This window comes from Eptesicus fuscus, chromosome 6, assembly GCF_027574615.1.
Source record: "Eptesicus fuscus isolate TK198812 chromosome 6, DD_ASM_mEF_20220401, whole genome shotgun sequence".
In the NCBI taxonomy this organism is placed as follows: Eukaryota; Metazoa; Chordata; class Mammalia; order Chiroptera; family Vespertilionidae; genus Eptesicus; species Eptesicus fuscus.
Genome location: NC_072478.1, coordinates 44974150 through 44989826, shown reverse-complemented (window position 1 = coordinate 44989826; position 15677 = coordinate 44974150). Strand labels below are relative to the sequence as shown.

Sequence of the window (15677 nt, the reverse complement as noted above, 5' to 3'; positions counted from 1 at the left end):
GTTCACACACTCTTCTCGACCTTATGGATAGATAGTAGTTTTACCACTTCTCAGTCTACTCAAAGGACCCTGCCACGCTCATGCTTCAGCTGCAATATACTAACTAAAGTCTTAAACTACATTAGCTCCAAAAGGTGAGCAACTAAGTCACAAAATATTTCTTTGTTAATTTTATTGGAGCTAGAGAAGGAAATAATATATTTTCCTTCTACAATTCCTATTTCAAGGACATTGTCAAATTTTGGTAATTCCATCATGAAGAGGCTAAAATATTAACTTGTTTAATATTTAAGGTAGCATTTAAAATAAGTGCTAACACTATGTTGTCAGAACTTTAATGGAGCTTATGTTCTACATTTGAGAGACAAAAAATAAATAAGAGAGCAATAGTACTTCAGAGTATAATCTATCTATATATATATATAAAAGCCAAGAAACCAAATGACCAGAATGACTGGAAGGACCGGTCACTATGACACACACTGTGGCTATCCAACTGGCTCAATCGGGGGTGGGGCTGGACAGCCAACTTCCCACAGCCCCTTCCCCCAGCCGGCCCTGCCCTCGATCGCCCCCCTCCACCCCGATAGGGGCTGTGGCCAGCCAACCAACCTCCCGCCGACCCTCCCAAGCCATCCCCAGCCCCAATCGGCCCCACTCCCCAATTAAGGGCCGGCCGATCTCTCATGGCACCCCTGCACTCCCCATCCCATGGAGATCGAGCTTAAACTGGCAGTCAGACATTCCCCAAGGGGTCCTGGATTGCAAGAGGGACCCCCCACCCCTGTGCACGAATTTTGTGCACCAGGCCTCTAGTAATTATTATAAAAAGTTGTAAGATTTGATTCAGAATAACTGAAAGTGTGATGGGAAAAAAAAGCGCAACTTAGGACAGATCACCTCTGACGAGGTCACATTCAAGCTGAGGCAAAGAATGAGAAAGGCAATACAGGTTTTGTGACATAGAAGAAAAGCTTGGCGTGTGAGAGAAAAAGAATCAATGTCAGGGTAATAAAGACGCAATTATGAAAGGAAAATGTTGTAGAATAAAGAATCCAGGTAGTAGGCTGACAGCCGAACCTTCAGCTTTCAGGTTTGCATAAACAGTTTGGACATTTTTCCTAATTGTCATGGAAAGCCATTGAAAGAATTTTACCATGGTGGTGACATGACCTAGTTTAAATGGAAGTCGGGAGACAAAAGAATAGGCTATTAATTGCAGAATTCTAGGTAAGATACCTGGTGATTGTACTACAGACATGGCAATAAAGAAGAGAAAAATCAGTGGATTTAAATTTTATTTCTGGAATAAGATTTATAGGTTTTGTTCATGGATTGAAAGAGGGTTAGGACCATCTGTGAAGGATAAATAGCTCTTATATAACAGAAAATAGCATTATTTGATCCTATTCTTGCTCTCATACTTGCTTAATATTTTCATGTGCTCTCTCAATATCTATGCAAAATAGCCTCTCCCCAATAACCACTAAAGTAAATGTCTATAAATATAATTATCCATTTGATTATTATGCATTTCTTGCACATAAGGTTATTTTCTTTTACATTACATAGCAATTTCTGACGCAAGTCCAAATTGAGACAATAAACAAAAGTAGTAAAAATAAATCCAATTTCAATAAATATAAAGTAATTATCTTAGTGGGATATCATTATGGCATTTACAGAACATTTTAAATTCAATATTTTACACTCTCCAATAACATGATTTACGGGAACCAGTGGATGACAAATGTAGGAAATAGTAATTAAGAATTTGACAAGACAAAATAAGACTAGTTAATGGATGAAGAATTCTTTCTTTAAAATATAGAGATATCTTGATAGAAAATGAAATAAATTGAGTCTATACAAATTATTTAAAACAACTAGTTCTTAGGATTTAAGGAGGATTTAATTAGAAAACCAGGATAGAGAAGAAAACAAAGCAGTTCAAAGGAAGGTTTATATGCAATGGAGTAATGAATATATAGCATTTAAAATGTACTTACACTCAAGAATGACAGCCATGATGAATTCTTCCACATAGGCCAAAAATGAACCTGGTGTAAAAGTATATGTCAACTCCATAGCTAATGCAAAGATAAAAGAAAAAAAAAAAAGGAAATAAAATGGTCACTATTTACAATGCTAAGTATAAAAGAACTAAAAGGTAAAAAAAAAGACATAATTACATAATTTGGAGCTATCGTTATTTTAAGAACTATAGTATTATTCAAAATTATCTTAATTGTTATCTTAATTGTATCTCTTCTATTTTGTTTTCTTTTACCACATACTTATATTCTCCAGCCGACTGTTATATTACTAGCATCTTCTGTGTTCTCAGTGTCAGCTTCAGTGTTTCACAAAATTTTTGAATAGCAATCAATGTTCACAATATGTAGAATTAAAACACTTTGTTCCCTTATTTTGTTATTTAATCACTTCTGTGAGGTATATAAGATGGCCTTTTCCCTACCCTGTGCCTTGCTTTGGTTAAGAAAAGATAAAAATTATATCTTTTAAAGTTTAGCATCTATATTTCACTTCTACTTTGCATTTTTTTCTTCATGAATAGATAATAAAATTGCCTTGACAATTTTGCTGTTAAAGCATGACTACAATTTCTAAGAAAATTTGAAATAATTTTATGAAAAGGCAGAGAAATAATTATACTGCACTAGGCAGAAAAAAACAATCATGTAGCTCTCTCTTTCATTCATGCATTTTGAGCATAGCATAATAGGAATATCAGAAATATTTCTCATGGCTTTGGAAGCACAGTGTATATACAAAGACCAAAGCACAACATGCCATATAATTCATCCATTTACCTATAATCCTAAATAATAAAGAGCTAATATGCTAATTAGACCAGACAGTGGAACGACCTTCCAAATGACCTTCCAGAACAAACTTCTGGAATGACCGGTGGGCGGGGCCTTAGGGCCACGAGGCAGCCAGGGCCACGAGGGCTGAGCCCCTTTCACAAATTTTGTGCATCAGACCTCTAGTCACATATAATAGAATGAAAAATATGTCTGAACATATGTCTGGCAATGATGTTCCTTTCAGAAGAGGTTAGAAAACATGGTAAGTAAACAAACAAATGAACAAATAAAAATCTCAATAAGCCTTTTTAACACACAAACTAGAAATTGAATTCCTTTAGTTGGAGGATCAAAGGAGAGAAAAATAAAGTCCAACCATTCTTTAGGAAAATGAACACAGCTTTCTCCTCTTGTGACTTTAGATGTGCCATTTTATGTATCTGAATCTAATTTACCAATTGTGACATATGTATAATTCTTATACCTAACTCATAGTGTTATGTGAGAAATAAGAGAGAAAATAAAGCGGAGCATTAAAATTAGCACCTGGCACATAATCAGTGCTCAATACTAGTAAATGCTACCATTAGTGAACAAAGTGTTTAATAAATACTAACTATCATTAATTAACAAATCACACAGCCATCATCCCTCACTCACTAAGGTCCAAGAACTCCCAGGACAAAGATGCTTAGTTAATTAGAATCCTTTTGGCAGAGGGAAGACATCTTCCCTGGGAGAAATTGCCTCAGATCAAAGACCTAAAGATACCTTTATTGTTGTTTTCTAAATATAACAGCCCTACTAGATTATACTTCAATCAAATTTACAGTTGATAAAACACAGTGACACACATGGTGACTCCAAACAACTTTTTAATGGATAATTATTAAATATGTTGAGATAGCTAAGGAATCCCAAGCACTTAATGAAAATAAAATCTAATAGTAAGAGAGAAACCAAAAAAAAGCAAACAGGAAATAGTAACACTTAGAAAATACATAAAGGTAGGGAAAGGAGTCATCAAAGGTGCTAGCATTAATATAACATTTAAGAGCTGAGATGGCATTGTATCTATGAAAAAAGAATAGGCTCCTACTATAAAGAAAGACCCTTATAGAAAAAAGAGCACTGAAAAATAAATAATAATAATAGCGAAAATAAAAGTTCAATAGAAAGGTTGGAAAATAAAGGTGAGAAAACAGAATAAAAAGAGAAAAGATGAAAAAGTGGTAGAATACATATAAGAAAGGAAACAGCCAAAAAAATTAAGGTTTAAATAATAAAATATGTTTTTTAAAGAAAAAATTGAACACTAAAATTTGGGGAATATTGGCAAAGAAATTAATCAACAAAATTTTCAGATGTCAGAAACATTTTTTATGATAAGGACCCATTAAGTAAATAGCTAGTGTAGTAAATAGAAATGGATCCAAATAAAGGCATATCTTTGTGAATTTTAGAAATTAAGAATGATGACGGTTTGGCTCAGTCAGCTTGCAGACTGAAGGGTCTTGAGTTCAGTTCTGGTCAAGGGCATATGCCTGGGTTTCTGGCTTGATCTCCAATAGGGTCATGCAGGAGGCAGCCAATCAATGATTTTTTCTCATCACTGATGTTTCTATCTCTCTCTCCCTCTCCTTTCCTCTCAGAAATCAATAAAAAAAAAATTTAAAAAAAGGAGAATGTTGAAGTAACCTTCACAGTTCAGAAAGAAAAAACATTACAAAGGATTAAGATGAATAAGACATCCATATTCTCAATTACAACATTGAAAGTTAGAGAACACTAAAATGTCATCACATACTTATCCAAAACAAAATTTTATGTCCAGTCTAAATTTTAATTATATAGGAGAATAGATTAAATACATTTTCACAAACTCAATGTCTCAGTAAGTGTCTCTATTCCAAATCTTTAAGTTTGTACAGATAATTTAATACCCTCTCTCCTGTGCTGCCATTTATTCCAGGGTCTCAATTTAAGTTGTTGGAAATGTCTTAGCTTAGTTTAGGATTTTTCAGGTCTATACACTAAGTAAAGAACACTTTATCAGCCCAGATAAAAATTCAATTAGGGAATGCCCTACAACCATTGGACTGATGGATTGCCAGTGTGAAGACTGAGGTTACCAAACAAAATGGTTTATAAGAGACATTCATAGACTTTGAAAGTATTTAGAGAAAACCTGTGCATTGTAACTAATTACCAAATAAAGTAGTCCACAATCTCTATCTCTAAACCATGAAGAGTATAATGTACTTTTCTACTTACACTTGTCATACAGCACCGATTACAATTCCTAAGTTCCTGAAAAACATGTACTCCTCCTCCCACATGAAAATAAAGCCACACCACAGTGAGAAATGAGTTTATTCACAGAAATATATGGATAGGGAGGGACAGGAGACAGTCTTTTTGGATCCTCCCCCATCCAGATATCTTTGATAATACATACTGGCCTCATTCATTTTACTTCAGGATACCAAAATTAGTTTGACATAGACACTTCAATAATATCAGGACTATGCAGAACATCAAACAAGTCACTTCGAGATGGTATTTTTTCCAAAAATTGTCTTTAAGTAATCATTACTAATTGGGCTCACTATTAACCAAGTGGTATAATCCTATCTAATAATAGACAAATATGCAAATTGACCATACCTCTGACACACCCACAAGCCACGCCCACCAGCCATGCCCCCATCCAATCAGAGCGAGTATGCAAATTAACCCAAACCAAGATGGCTACAGCCACAGAGAGCAAGGTTTCCTAGGTAACAGAGGAAGCCAAGCTTTCTGCCAGCCGTTTCAGGCCTAAGCCTCCACTCAAGCTACAAAGTTTTAATTATAGAAGGTAAACAAATTCAAACAAATGGCGGCAGAATGGAGCTTGAGAGAGCAGGCCAGGGTTGCCACCAGCAACAGGGGAAGCAAAGCTTTCCACACACCCTGGCCGGGCCCACCCGCTTAAGGCAACAAAGTTTCAATTATAACCCCAACAGAAATGGCTGCCAGCCTCGGAGGGAGCCCCAGGCTTGGCTCTGCTCCAGCTACAAAGTTTCAATTGTAGAAGGAAAATAAATTCCAGATACCAGGGCCTCTGCTTGGGTTGCCAGGGGGCGTGGCCCGCCTGCAAACCACCACAGGCCCCTAGCTCAGGCCGCCCCACGCCCCAAGGGAACCCCACCCTGAACAGGGACATCCTTCAGGGCAAACCAGCTGGCCCCCACCCCTGTACCAGGCCTCTATCCTATCTAATAAAAGAGTACTATGCAGATTGATCATCACTGCAACACACAATATAGCTGCCCCCATGTGGTCAAAGATCCTGCCCCCATGTGGACACAAGATGGCCACCACAAGATGGCCAGCAGGAGAGGGCAGTTGGGAGGCACCCGGCCTGCAAGGGAGGGCAGTTGAGAGGGACCAAACCTGCAAGGGAGGGCAGTTGGAGGTGATCAACCCTGCAGGAGAGGGCAGTTAGGGGTAACCATGCCGGCAGAGGAGGGAAGTTGGGGGCAAACAGGCTGGCAGCAGAGTGGTTAGGGGGTGATCAGGCTGGCAGGCAGAAGTGGTTAGGGGCAATCAGGAAGGCAGGCAGGCGAGCAGTTGGGAGCCAGCAGTCCTGGATTGTGAGAGGGATGTCTGATTGCCTGTTTAGGCCTGATCCCAGGGATCGGGCCTAAACGGGCAGTCGGACATCCCTTGAGGGGTCCCAGATTGGAGAGGGTACAGGCTGGGCTGAGAGACAACCCCCCTCCGTGCACGAATTTCGTGCACCGGGCCTCTAGTGAATTATATAATGTGTTAGAAAATTTCTTGAAAGTCGTCCTGATTTTTAGGTTCCCAGAGATGACAATGTCTCATATAATAGGGGGAGAAGATTCATGGCCATATCTTGTATCCAAAGTGGTAGAATTTTATATTTTTCCTCAGAGTTTTGGGCATCATGGCATTTGTTCAGTTCTTGTCAAAATCACTATATCTATGCACTGACAATATCCAAAAATAATTTCTTAAAAATTATGAAATGTCATTAAACATACAAAACACACACACACACAAACCAAAAGCCTGAGGTTATACAGTTTCAACACACCATAATAAATGAGAGTAAATTTCAATGTGAGTGCTCTTGCATAAAATATATTCTAATGTGAGTTTTAGTACAGTTGTTAAAAATAATTTTAGGTTGATTTTTGAAAATTTAATTTCTATCCCAACATTATAAACACTATTACACTTGTAAAGCTTATCAGTATATCTTTTCATTAAGTGTCTCTTAACTTTCAACATTTTTTTTTTGCAATTAAAACTGAAGCAGTGATTGGCACTTAGTAAGTGCTTAATGTGTTGATTAAAGGAAAAAATTAAAAAAACACTACTTCACATTGTTAATAACTTTACTTACTTACCTGAACCTCCAATTTTCATGAGTGTTTCTCATATAACACTTTATTTGGAGAATATAAATTATATTCATGTCTACATAATACTCAGTATGATAATAATGAAATTTAATTTAGGTTTGCAGTCCCTTGTTTGTAAATTGAGGGCTTGGGACTAGACAGCCTACATTCATTAAAAAAATGTTCTAATATTTTATATTTAAGAAAAATCCTATATAATAAAAGCCCATGGACCATAATGGTGTAATGACCAGAGACCAGAACCACCATGGCCCCTCGCCCCAGATAGCAATTAGGGGTGATCAGGTAGGCAGGCAAGTGGTTAGGGATGATCAGGTAGGCAGACAGCACCCTCACAGGGCTGACTCCACCCCTAAGCAAGCAGTTAGGGTCAATCAGGCAGGCAGGTAGAGTGGTTAAGGGTGATCAGGTAGGCAGGCAAGTGGTTAGAGGCAATCAGGTAGGCAGGTGAATGGTTAGAGGCAGTGAGGCAGGCAGGCAGAGCCCCAGGATCGATCACCTCAAAGAGAGAGACCCAGGCCACAGTCTGTGGGAGGGACACTCGGCAGCTGAGACAGGAGGCACTGGCAGTGGTGGATGCTGCAAGGCAGGGCAGCTCCTGAGTGGGCATGGCGCCTGCAGCCTGGCCCAGGCCCAAGGTCACAGCCTTCCTCCACGGCTTCTGCAGGGCAGGACTGCCACTCCTCCTGCTATTATGCCTGGGCAGCTCCCGGACCCTTCCATGACTGCGGGCTCTCTGCCAGGACACAGCCCCCTGACCGACTCCCCAGCTTGGCCCTGACTGCAGAGGAGCTGAAATAGGCTGACATCCACAACACTGGGGTCATGATCACCCCTTTGCGCTTCCTGGAGGTGAAATTGGGCAAGAGGCCTCAACCTGTGAAAAGTGAGCTAGACAAGGAAGAGGAGAGGAGGAAACGGTACTGGGAAAAGAACAAAGTGGCGGCAGCCCCATGCCAGAACAAGAATGAGGAGCAGAAGGCATTTCTGAAGCAGGAATCTGAGTGGCTGGAGCTCATGAATGCAGAGCTGAAAACCCAGATGGAGGAGTTGAGGCAGGAGTGGCAGCAGCTCATCCTGATGCTCAACCAGCATCACCCCACCTACATCATCAGGACCGACAGCATTAAGACCCCCATCTCCAGAAGGCAACCCACTGCTGGAGCAGCTGGAGAAGAAGTGTCCATGGGCAGAGAGGAGGTGGGGAGGAGGAGGATATGAGGAGAGGGAGGAGGAGGAGGTCCCCAGAGGGCTCTTCCTTGCTGCATGAAACACTTTTCAATGAGGCTCAGCACAGCCAGCATCTGCCAGGCTTTTTTGTGAAACTGAGATCAGCCACACCAGGGGAAGAACCCCAGGCTGATGAAACCCAGAGCCAAGTGCTGAGACCAAAGTAGTCCTGAGGGGGGCCTGTTCTGCCTGAGGCCAGGCTTTCAGAAGGCAGGACAGAGGCTCTGGGCCAGAGAGACGCCCAATCAGGCAGCTGTGGGCACTTCTCTGGCCTCTCCGCCAGGGCACCCACCCAAAGGACCTCTGAGCAGCCAGGAAAAGCCATGAGTTGTAACCAAAATTAGGCTGAGTATGGAATTCAGAGGGAAACTGCAACCTGCCTGCCCCTAGCCCTGACCCTGACCCTGCTCCTGATGCAAGGCTGGAGAAGGGCACAGTGCCAGGCCCTGGTGTACCCCACTGTGGTCCAGCTCAGTCCTGCCCGGAGTGGCAGCTGGGGCGCACCCTCGCTGGTACTGCTGGAGTTGCTGTGGGCACAAGGCGCCCTCCCAAAGCACATACTCCCTGAATGTTTACAGACTGGCTGCCCTGGCAGGGCTTTCAACTGCATATGTTTTTTTATACTTTCTTTTTTTTTTAAATATTTTTTACGAAAAAAAAAAAAAAAGATTTTATACAAGCAATATATAAATGGATTTCTATAATCACTCAATGTGATACAGTATAAATTATGCTATGGTTTGTTTGTTACGAACAGATATTCAGCAATTATGGCCGTTGCATGTAACTTCTAAGTACTGTAGTCTCTGGGTGTTGGGGGTGGCAGGGGCAGGGGTGCAGTGCACTTCCATCCTGGTAAACCCTTCATAGTACTCAGTTCTGTATTGCTCAGTAAACATTACTCTTACAAAAAAAGAAAGAAAGAAAGAAAGAAAGAAAGAAAGAAAGAAAGAAAGAAAGAAAGAAAGAAAGAAAGAAAGAAAGAAGAAAGAAAGAAAGAAGAAAGAAAGAAGAAAGGAAGAGAGAGGAAGAGAGAGAGGGAAAGAGAGAGAGAAAGAAGAAAGAAGAAAGGAAGGAAGGAAGGAAGGAAGGAAGGAAGGAAGGAAGGAAGGAAGGAAGGAAGGAAGGAAGGAAGGAAGAGGGAGGCCCAGGCCACTGGCAGGTAACATTGTGGCAGGTGTGCAGCTGGCCAGTGATCACCCCACAGAGGGAGGCCCAGGCCACCCAAGCCATCGCACCTCACACCTGTTGCCTGCAGAGGGAGGCAACTGGTGGCAGGAAAGGGGGGGCTGCGCCACACAGATGGCAAGCAGTGGCAGCGGTGAGGGCGGGGCCAGCTGCCTGCAGCCGGGGCAGGAAAGCCCCAATAGGCCCGGATCTCAGGCCAGGCCTAGGGAACCTACCTGAGGGGGTCAAGGATTGTGAGAGGGTACAGGCCGGGCTGAGGGACCTCCCCACCACCCCCAAGTGCACCAATTTTCGTGCACCGGGCCTCCAGTATGAAAATAAGTTCCAATTTGGGTCTGAGCCTCAAAAACTGATTCTTTCCACTCATGGCATCTAAAATCTTTGTATAAAATATAAAAAAAGCAACTGCAGGCAAAGTTAAAGAGGGATCAAAAGCAGACGGGATTGTGCTGGGGTGTCAAAACTCACACAGGAATCAATTCTGCAGTGTCACTGTGGTTATTGTTTTCTCTTTCATGGTTTTACCTGAAGGGTGGGGCAGGCAAGTGCAGCAGTCCGGAGAGAATGAAACAACATAGCAATTCCATCTTTCAGGCCAGAGGAACTACAGAAAGGATCCTCTGCAGACCTAGAGTACAGGATAAATTCAGAAAGAAGGGAGCTGAAAGAAATGCCCTAATTCTGTGTATAAACCCACACATGGATTAGCTACACAGCATGGGACTAATGCAACACCATAATGAGGCCTTTGAATGCTGAACTGACATTTGAACCACCTGTATAAGTCTCAGACTAACCTCTGAATAATGCATAAGTGTGCAGGCCAAAACCAACATACTAAAGACAGAGGGCAGTAAAGGGAAGCAAACATAAAATTAAGAAAAAGAAAAAGAAAAATCAATAGTCATTTTCACTGATGAAAAAGAAACTACAAGAAAAAAGACAAATGGGAAATTTGGATATGAAAAATACAGTATATGGAGGGTGGGGAACCTCACTGAATAGTCTCAATAGTAGAATATACTGTGTTTTCCGATGGTCTTAGGCTCTACAGCAGCCCACAGGTTGAGAACCGCTAGCAGGGTCGCCTAAGACCATCGGAAAACACAGATATTTACATTATGATTCATAATAGTAGCAAAATTACAGTTATGAAGTAGCAACAAAAATAATTTTATGGTTGAGGGTCACCACAACATGAGGAACTGTATTAAAGGGTTGTGGCATTAGAAAGGTTGAGAACCACTGCTCTACAGCAACCAGAAAAAAAAAAAAGTCAATAGTTACAACAGAATAGTAAAAATATATACAATAATATATTTTTATAACCCAAAATAATATAGGAAGAAAACACAGAGGAACACAAAATAGGGACAGAAAAATAAAATCATGTATTCTAGGTCTAAATCTTAACATACCATACTTACCTTAAATGTTATCATTTTTAAAAATCTAACTGAGCATTATGCTAAGCGAAATAAGCCAGTCAGAGAAAGATAAATATCACATGATCTCACTCATTTGTGGAATGTAATGAACAACATAAACTGATGAACAAAAACAGATCCAGAGACAGAGAAGCATCGATCAGACCATCAAACCTCACAGGGAAGGTAGGGGAGGGTGGGGGTAAGGGGGAGAGATCAATCAAAGGACTTGTATGCATGCATATATGCCTAACCATGGACACAGACACCAGGGGGGTGAGGGCATGAGTGAGGGGTGTGGTGTATGGGGGGATAAGGACACATATGTAATACCTTAATCAATAAAGAAAAAAATAAAAATAAATACTCTAACTAAATTTTAAAAATAAAGTGAATTAAAAAAGCAAGATCCTATAATATGTTGCCTAGAAAACATTTCAATATAAATAAAAAGATAACTTGAAAGCACATGGATGAAATATACAATTAAATTTCTCTTTAGTAGTGGCTTTGAAGATTATACAATTCTGTTAGCATTATCCAGATCATAAGGAACTTTAAAAACTATCTCTTTTATTTTTCTTTTCAGATTATATGTTTGCCACATGAGTAAATGTGGGATAATACTAAAACTAAAACAGAAAGTGAAAATCTCATATTGCCACAGTAGATATAGAGGGGGTAAAAAAATAGAGATCTACAATGTACCCATTACCTGTTAATTAAAACAGCAGTTTACACTTTGATAGGGAAACATAAACATTTATATCCCCAACTGATCTCAGCAAACTCTAAATCAAAGTATGATGCTTAATAAGATACTGAGAAAAATTCAGGACAAATTTAAGTAAGTATAAATCCAAAAACAATTTTCAGGCTGTAGAAGATGATAGTACTGATCTCACCCAAATTATTGGATTATTAGAACAAAAGTAAGAACAGTTCATTTAAAATTATGGAATGTACTCATGTGATGATTCCAAATATGGTACTTAGTACTACAAATAGAATTAAACGTACAAATCTGAATCTTCTGTGTGAGTCAGAATTCCTGACTACATGCAATCAGAACATTTCGGGCTTTATTAAAACGTGAAGAAAAATCACCAAAACTATTTTGAAACTCATAAGAGATATTGGTTTTCCAGAAGCAATATAATGAAAAGCATGATTAAATAAGTCATAAAGGCTACCTTAAAATTAACTTCAAGATTAAATTTGATAACACCGTGGACTTTGAAGCTTAAACAATTGATGAAAAATTATTGAAGCCATAGGCTAAAGTGATGGACAAATGTATTTCAGGTTAAAAAAAAGGCAGTGGAGCTTGAAGATGTGCCCTTATGGAAAGACAGAATGAATAGATGTGTTATAAATTTCTCAAAAGTCATTCTAAAACAAATGAATTGAGAAAATGATGTTAAGCTGGCAATTTTCTTTAAATTTGTTTGATAAAACTGGAAACAGGGATTAGGGTAATTTGGCCATTTCCATGGCCTCCCTAACCCCTTTCATTGTAAAGATAATCACTTTAGAATTATTTCATTAACAAAGTAGTAGCTGGTAAAAAAAAAGTTATGAAGAAATTTTCAAAAAGAGATGCGACATTTATGATTAGTTGTTATTCTGTAACATGATATTAACTAGAAAAATCTATAAATGTGTTCCAAATTTAGGGCAACATATTTGTAGTAAAGTGTAAGTTCCATTTTAGCAAATACAGTCACATGTATACAGTCACATGTATTAGTATAGTAGTCACATGTGACTAGTATACAGTCACATGTATTAGTCTAGTAGTCTTGGCTTAAGATATCAAATTTGGAGAATGGGGAATTTAGAGATTAAGTCCACTGAAATAAATGATAAACTGGAGAAAAGGTGTAGAAAGAGCACTGAGGAATTACAAAGTTTAGAATTCAAGTAAAGAAAAAGGGAAGTAAACTAAAAGTTACAGGTGTGGGAAGCTGGGGGAAAAAAACCAGGAGACTGTGGCAATACAGAAATGGGAAGGTTTATGAAGAAAGATACAGTAGCTTAAAGCCAGATTGCAATGTCTCCTTTAGTCAAAGAGCATAAAAATATAAATAACTAATTGATAAAACATAGGAAAATATATCAGCAATGACCAAAGAAGATGGGTTGATCACAAAACAAAACAAAATAACAATAGATGAGATAAAATTATCTATCTATCTATCTATCTATCTATAAAAACCTAAGTGACTGTCCAACCGGCCGACCGTTCGACCTGCCAACCGGTAGCTATGACATGCACTGACCACCAGGGGGCAGGAGTAGAAACCATAGGCATGAGTGGAAGTGGAGTGGAAACCACAGGCATGGAAATATGGACTAGACTGATGAATCTCAGAGGGGAGGGGGGAGGGGGGAGGACGGGAAGAGATTAACCAAAGATCTTATATGCATACTAGAGGCCCGGTGGGGTCCCTTGGCCTGGCCTGAGGGGATTGGGCGGTTCTCTGACATCCCCCGAGGGGTCCCAGATTACGAGAGGGTGCAGGCCAGGCTGAGGGACCCCACCAGTGCACGGGACTCTAGTCTAATAATATTGCTATTAAACCTGATTCCCATAGAATCACTGTATAGGGAGAAGTGAATGTACAAGAAAAGTTGAGAAGAAAATTAATCTGTGATAACTCTAATATATAAAAGTATTAAGATAGCCATTAAAAGAGTTAATGTGATCAGCCTTCCTCCTAACAAGCTACCATTTAACTGGAGAAATTACACACACACACACACACACACACACACACACACACAATTATTTAAAGTTTCTGGAGTTTTAGTGTCTCAGGAAAATGATATTGAAAATGAAGAAACATTTATTCAAGAAAATGTACTAAATTTTAGTCAGAATTTTGGTGAGTGTGTGTGTGGGGGTGTACTTTCTATTAAAATCTGAGTTGAAAACCAGGAAATGCTCTCTACTGGCTTTAAGGTACATTTGGCTGTTTTTGAGTGTCTCTATCTCCTGCCTCATATCTGGAGGCTCTCCCAGCAGGGCAAATTCATAGGACGTTTTCCTGTTTCAACTAGAAAAATGTTTAGTCCATGGATTTGGGGTCTGAGTCTTACATAAGCAATTTCTCAGTTACTGCTCTGGTCATTCTCGTGACCATTTTTGGGTTCCTGTGCTATCTCCAGATGGTTGATTCTGGGTCTGATAACTTGATTAAAATTAAAAAACAAAACTGGGTTCTAGTGCTGGTTTTCTAGGATTGACTTTTGCCACTGCAGGAAACTTGAATAAGCATATTGGCTCCTGTCATCCATGACATGAGTACATGGATGAAACGAGCTCTTTTCAAATTCCTCAATTTAAACTTCAGAAAATCTATCACTTGACAGATTCACTGAAAGTTTGGGTTTCCATGGTAATTGTATTGTACAATATTAATTTATTAACAATGCTGCTAAATGTAAAACTGAGCTTTTCTGCAGTATTTTCAAGCAGATTTAATGTGAGTACTTTAGGGTGTGTAGCTGGCTAATTTTTCCTCCGAAATTTTCCACTCTGTTCAATGACTCAACATATTTTACCTCTAACTTTATTTGCTAACTGATAACAAATCATCCTAATTAGCATGTAAGTCAAGATGGTTGTATTCTTTTTATTATATTTGTTTATGACTTTGCTTTGAAACGCTGACATCTTTTATATGCTTTCTTATTTTAACTCATTACATACTTCTAACATGAGCAACCATGTTATAAAGACTTATTTTGCTAATGAGCAACTCTGGTGAGTGAATCAGTGTAAGTAATGTTGCCAACTGGATATCTAATTCAGTGATTCTAAATTTTCTTTTTTGAATAACATAAAAAATGTTGTTGCTTTTTAAAGAGTCCCTGTTGAATCACATTGCTGCATTTATTACTTTTTTTGAATCATTTTTATATAAATGTTTAAATGCCAGTCATTTTGTATAAATTATTCAATTTACATGAAATCAATGAATATTTACTCTCCTTAAACCTTTGCACTCACTTTTTTCTCGATTCCTTTATTCTAATGCTGTGTCGAGTCACACTCGACATCCGAGTGCAAAAGGTTAAGATCAAGGTGGCATGGTCATCATCAGATGAAGAAGATATTTATGCAGGTATTAAAATGACTTCTCATATATGCAGGTGGAATATGAAATACAAATATTTCCTAGTTTTATTATTATTTTTTTACTAACATTCTTTACAATAAAACTCAAATACACAGACAGCATATAAAACTAAAGCTTATCTTGCCACCATTCATTTTTAATAATACACATATCTATGAGCCTTATAGCCTTATAATCATAGACTTAAATAGCATCAACCAATTTCTCTCAGAAAAAAAAAGTATATCCAAAGAGAACATCAATCCATATTCATTTAGAAATTTTTCTCCTTTTAAGTTGAGAGATCAATTATTAAAATCAAACTCAAAAATTCACCAAAGGCTTGTCAAATTGAAAACTGAAAACTTGGTGTATTCCACATAATGAAATTTATATGTTGGATTTGCTTTCTGACTGCAAACTACATGTTTGCCCTTTAAA

The 15677-nt window shown here is 38.8% G+C and overlaps 1 long non-coding RNA gene across 2 annotated transcripts in view; it reads right to left on the bottom strand.

Annotated features, from left to right (window-relative positions):
• The window catches only part of LOC129149320 (uncharacterized), a 251282-nt gene extending 249181 nt beyond the window's left edge, over nt 1–2101 (bottom strand). For both annotated transcript variants that reach the window (XR_008556237.1, XR_008556236.1), the window contains exon 1: nt 2010–2101. This is a non-coding gene — a long non-coding RNA (uncharacterized LOC129149320). The remainder of the gene's footprint in view (nt 1–2009) is intronic.
• Nucleotides 2102–15677: the final 13576 nt, after the last annotated feature.